We start from the raw sequence: 6,244 nt of genomic DNA, 5'->3' as shown, positions 1-6,244 counted from the left end.
GCTGGTCTTTCTTTCACTGTTCCTCTTTCTCTTCACTCTTCTGGTTCAAGCTGTTTGAATGCTGGCATCACAAAAGAGCCTGAGGCATGCTGGGTAAATGGGTCATTCTCTGTAGTAGCCTGTTTTGAGAGCCTTGTTTGCTTTCTGTTGCTCATTTTGTGTGCTCACCACAACTTTTTGTTGGGTTCTGAGCTGCTGTACCTCCTCTCCTGGTTCTGCTTCAATAGCAGTAACGTCCTGAGCAGAATGTGTGCATGCGTATAGAGCCTTTATAACCTCATTTTATCCTCTCATTAGCGCTCCTCTATCGTTGTTCCTGTTCTGTTCTTCTGCAACACAACACCACTTCCCATAGTGAACATGTTCATTTACATTTACACTGATCAGTTGAGAATAGCAGTCTTATTTGCATTTAAAAAAAAAAAACAGATGGAGAGGATATGAAATGAAGGACATTAGATTATACGTTTTGCCTTAAGACATAACAGCGGTGCTCTGCCTCCCCTGCTGGTGCAGTCAAAGCCCAAGCAACAAGTCTGGCTTCTTACAAAGTTTTGTGTGTATGCTAGCATACTTATTTGATTGCCAAATGATAATACCAGCTTCATTTTTACTCCATAAACCTATAACCACAGCAGCATCTAAATGTATTTGTGATGATAGAAATAGAGTCTATGTAGTCCATACACATGAAGAAGGTTTTATCTTCTAATGTGAACCTTTGGAGGTTCCTAATCTGTACTTCTCCAGTAACATGAATCTATAGAACTACACAAAGTTATCTAAAATGAGAAAGCTTGCTTTTTTTTTTTTTAATAGAACTGCTTTCCGTTTGTGATGAGTAAATTTGCATTCCCTGTGTAGAAATTATATTCTGTATGCCTTTAAGAACAGAGGAATGTTGTTTTCATTTGGTTATTTATGTAACAATGATGTAAGAATTCTGTGGAAAAAGATACATTAAACACACCTGTGCCAAGGGTGTAGGCTGATGTATTCATTTCTATTCTGAGGTACAAAGAAATTGTGAGGTTTTGAGGAAGAACCAGGAAATTTAATTCCATTTAATCATTAGCTTTAAAAAAATGCAATTTTTTTTTGGTGCATGCGTGTGCTGTGTGCAAGAGCTTATGGCATTCTCCAGAGTGTCAAAGTACAAGTCAGCATGTGTGAACTGTGAAATCCACACAATATACACTGTGTGCACAATTATTAGGCAAGTTGTATTCCTGATGATTAATTTTATCGTTGAACAAATACAGTGCTCTCAGTCAATCCAAATCGTTAATAAACCTAAAACCAGAATGATTAACAAAGGAAAGGGGAGTTTAGGCCTTCTCAGGGGAATATATAAGTGTGCAGAATTATTAGGCAACATTTAGTGTGCAGAATTATTATGCAACTAAATGAAAAGCTTAAAGTTTCCCATCTCACTTGTTTATTTTAATTTTCAGTGTAACAAATAAACAACTCAGAATTAACAAATAAACACTTCTAGCATTTCAAAAATATTCAGTGACCAATATAGCCACCCTTCTTTTCAATAACTGCCATGAGCCTTCCATCCAGTCTGTTAGTTTTTTGATTTGTTGACGATCAACTTTTTGTGCAGGAGCAACCATGGCCTCCCAAATGCTATTCAGAGTGGTGTATTGTCTTCCCTCGCTGTAAATCTCATGCTTAAGAAGGGGCCACAAGTACTCAATAGGGTTTAAGTCAGGTGAGGAAGGGGGCCATGTCATTACTTTGTCATCTTTAAGGCCTTTGTGGGCTCGCCAAGCAGTGGAGTACTTGGGTGCATGTGATGGTGCATTGTTCTGCATAACAATCATGGCCTTCTTGAATGATGCAGACTTCTTCCCATACCACTGCTTGAAGAATGTATCTTTTAGAAACTGGCAGTAGGTTTGGGAGTTGATGTTAAGTCCATCTTCAACCTGAAATGGTCAAACTAGCTCATCCTTAATAATAGCAGCCCATGCCATTACCCCTCCACCACCTTGCTGGTGTCTGAGTCAAAGTGCCCTGTGTCCATTAGTTATCCAGCTATGGGCCCATCCATCTGGTCTATCCAGAGTCACTCTCATTTCATCCGTCCATAAAACCTTTGGAAAATCTGTCTTCAGATATTTCTTGGCCCAATCTTGACATTTCAACTTGTGAGTCTTGTTTAGTGGTGGTCGTGTTTCAGCCTTCCTTACCTTGGCCATGTCTCTGAGCACCGAACACCTTGTCCTTCTGGACACTCCAGGTCGGTTGCAGTTCTAGAATATTGTGGCACTGGAGGATAATGGGTTCCTGGTAGCTTCATGTTTAATCCTTCTCAAGTCTTTTGCGGTTAATTTGTGTCTTTTCTTCTCCACACATTTTTTGCGACCCTGTTGACTATTTGCAACAAAATGTTTGATTGTTTTGTGCTCACATTTCTATAGCTTAGCTATTTCAAGAGTGCTGCATCCCTCTGATAGGCATTTTACAATTTTTGTCTTTTCAGTGTCTGTTAAATCTCTTTTTTGGCCCATTTTGCCTGAGATAAAGAAGCTGCCTAATAATTATGCACACCTTAATATAGGGTATTAATGACTTTAGGTCACACCCTCCCTCATTACACAAATAAATACCACCTGAGAATGCTTAAATCCAATTAGCATTCAAGTGTATCTAGCTTGCGGTTGGAAAACATGCATAGAAATAATGGTAGGGTCAGAGTACTCACTTGCCTAATAATTGTGCACACAGTGTACATGAGTACAGAACCATAACCACAATCAAAAATTTAGTGAGGTCCAGAAACGTGTCATAGATAATATATCACAGTGCTGAATGTGCACTAAATCAATTGCTAATTAATCTCTGTTACGCTATCCTCTCATTCTTCTATAAACTGCCCTGAATCAAATTAGACTGTTTAATTTTACTCAGTTACATTATTAGATTTACAAGATAAGTTACAGTGGTGCTTGAAAGTTTGTGAACCCTTTAGAATTTTCTATATTTCTGCATAAATATGACCTAAAACATCATCAGATTTTCACACAAGTCCTAAAAGTAGATAAAGAGAACCCAGTTTAATAAATGAGACAAAAATATTATACTTGGTCATTTATTTATTGAGGAAAATGATCCAATATTACACATCTGTGAGTGGCAAAAGTATGTGAACCTTTGTTTCAGTATCTGGTGTGACCCCCTTGTGCAGCAATAACTGCAACTAAACGTTTCCGGTAACTGTTGATCAGTCCTGCACACCGGCTTGGAGGAATTTTAGCTCATTCCTCCGTACAGAACAGCTTCAACTCTGGGATGTTGGTGGGTTTCCTCACATGAACTGCTCGCTTCAGGTCCTTCCACAACATTTCGATTGGATTAAGGTCAGGACTTTGACTTGGCCATTCCAAAACATTAACTTTATTCTTCTTTAACCATTCTTTGGTAGAACGACTTGTGTGCTTAGGTGGGGTTTACATTAGACCGTATCAGCGGATCATCAGATTAACGTTTTTAAAACAATTAGCGTGCACACAGCAACACCAATACACGATTCGCGTGCACACAGCAACACCAATACACGGATACGCTTGGCTCCGCAGGCATCCTGCGCTCCAAATCACTCCGCCCTGAACAGCGAGTGCCCTCTGGAGGGTGCGCACTCCGGCCCTGCGCAGCTCACAGAGCGCGCGAGTATAGCGCACGAGCAGTGATTCGGGACTGAGCCGCTGTGTGTGTGATCTCAGTGCATATCACTTACCACTTGCAAGTGGAAGGATGGCAAGCCTAAAGACAATCATAACTACACAATGGACAGTATTTGCATCAGTATTTGCAGTATTTTCATACTTTTATACTCTTTAATGAAAGGTGATACAAGGCGGAAGTCCGCGCCGTTTTTCAGCAGTCGCGTCACATGACCAATGCCAGCGAAGGTGGATGTCACAGTGACGTTGTCCAATGACGACGCCAGCTAGAGCTCAGCACAGCGTATCCGCGTATTCTCAATGTTTACACAGCACCGAACCAGACACGATCTGGATTGAATACAGCCAAGTTTACATTAGACCATATCTGTCTTGTTTTCTTCCCGGATGCACTGTCCGTTTACATTAAAACGCCTGGAAACGGCAGGAAACAGGAATCTGCCAGGGTCCACGTATTCAATCCAGATCGTGTCTGGTCCGGTGCTGTGTAAACATTGAGAATACGCGGATACGCTGTGCTGAGCTCTAGCTGGCGTCGTCATTGGACAACGTCACTGTGACATCCACCTTCCTGATTCGCTGGCGTTGGTCATGTGACGCGACTGCTGAAAAACGGCGCGGACTTCCGCCTTGTATCACCTTTCATTAAAGAGTATAAAAGTATGAAAATACTGCAAATACTGATGCAAATACTGCCCATTGTGTACTTATGATTGTCTTTAGGCTTGCCATCCTTCCACTTGCAAGTGGTAAGTGATATGCGCTGGGATCACACACACAGCGGCTCAGTCCCGAATCACAGCTTGTGCACTTAACTCGCGCGCTCTGTGAGCTGCGCAGGGCCGGAGTGCACACCCTCCAGAGGGCACTCGCTGTTCAGGGCGGAGTGATTTGGAGCGCAGGATGCCTGCGGAGCCGAGCGTATCCGTGTATTGGTGTTGCTGTGTGCATGCGAATCGTGTATTGGTGTTGCTGTGTGCACGCTAATCGTTTTAAAAACGTTAATCTGATGATCCGCTGATACGGTCTAATGTAAACCCCACCTACGTGGACCCTGGCGGATTCCCATTTCCTGGCGTTTTAATGTAAACGGACAGTGCATCCGCGAAGAAAACGAGACAGATACGGTCTAATGTAAACTTGGCCTTAAGGTCATTGTCTTGCTGTATGACCCACCTTCTCTTGAGATTCAGTTCATGGATGGATGTCCTGACGTTTTCCTTTAGAATTCGCTGGTATAATTCAGAATTCATTGTTCCATCAATGATGGCAATGTTAACGTTCATGAGTCCACCATCAGGAGAACACTGAACAACAATGGTGTGCATGGCAGGGTTGCAAGGAGAAAGCCACTGCTCTCCAAAAAGAACATTGCTGCTCGTCTGCAATTTGCTAAAGATCACATGGACAACCTAGAAGGCTATTGGAAAAAAATGTTTTGTGGACAGATGAGACCAAAATAGAACTTTTTGGTTTAAATAAGAAGCGTTACATTTGGAGAAAAGAAAACACTGCATTCCAGCATAAGAACTGTATCAGCAAAACAGGCCCAAACCTAGGTCATATTTATGCAGAAATATAGAATATTTTAAAGGGTTCACAAACTTTCAAGCACCACTGTACATGTTGATTTCTCAATTATGTTAAATTACATTATTACATTAATATATTAGTTAATAATGTGATTTATCATGCTCAAAGTATGTTGTTAATGAGTAATGTTACACAACTTAAAATTGAACTAATATTGTGTTTATTTATAGCAAGGTTTATTCCCAGTAATATTGCACTAATTAAAAAAAAATTGAGGTTTGCATTTTACAAACACACCAACTGCCCTCACAAGCATTCACATTTACAGCCTCTCCAATAACACTTTAACGGCAAAGCTTTTTGTTTTGTTTGTTTGCTATACACAGAAGACATCTGGGTTTTAGATCAAAATATGAATGAATAGAGTAGACCTTTTACTTCTAGATATTTACATCTAGATGTGTTAAACGACTTAATACATGGCACCTTTTGTTTGAACCCACCCATTTTTCAAGGGATCAAAAATATTGGAACATGTGACTGACAGGTTTTTCTTATTGCCCGTTTGTGCCTTGTTAGATGGATTGTTTACACAATTAATAGCCTACTCTTGGTTTGAGCCCTAGGTTTCACCTATGAAAATATGTGTTGTTAAAAAAGGATAAACCAACATGAAGACCAGAGAGCTGTCTATAGGAGAAAAGTAAACTATTTTGAAGCAAGAAAAGAAGGAAAATCGATCAGCGCCATTGCACAACCACTATGGCACAGCCAATATAACAATTTGAAATGTCCTGAAAAAAAAAATCTCAAAAAAAAACCCAAAACACTGGTTTACTAACAACCAGATATCGAACAGGTCGGGGTTAAGGAAAACAACAGCAGTTTATGACAGAAAGATTGTGAGAGCTGTGAACAAAATCCCAAAACAACAGTCACTGATATCACCAGCAAACCTCCACATGGCAGGGTTGAAGGTACCACAATCCACTGATTGAAGAAGACTTTGAGAGCAG

This window comes from Neoarius graeffei, chromosome 13, assembly GCF_027579695.1.
Source record: "Neoarius graeffei isolate fNeoGra1 chromosome 13, fNeoGra1.pri, whole genome shotgun sequence".
NCBI classification, from domain to species: Eukaryota; Metazoa; Chordata; class Actinopteri; order Siluriformes; family Ariidae; genus Neoarius; species Neoarius graeffei.
Note: the sequence above shows the minus strand (reverse complement) of the source record.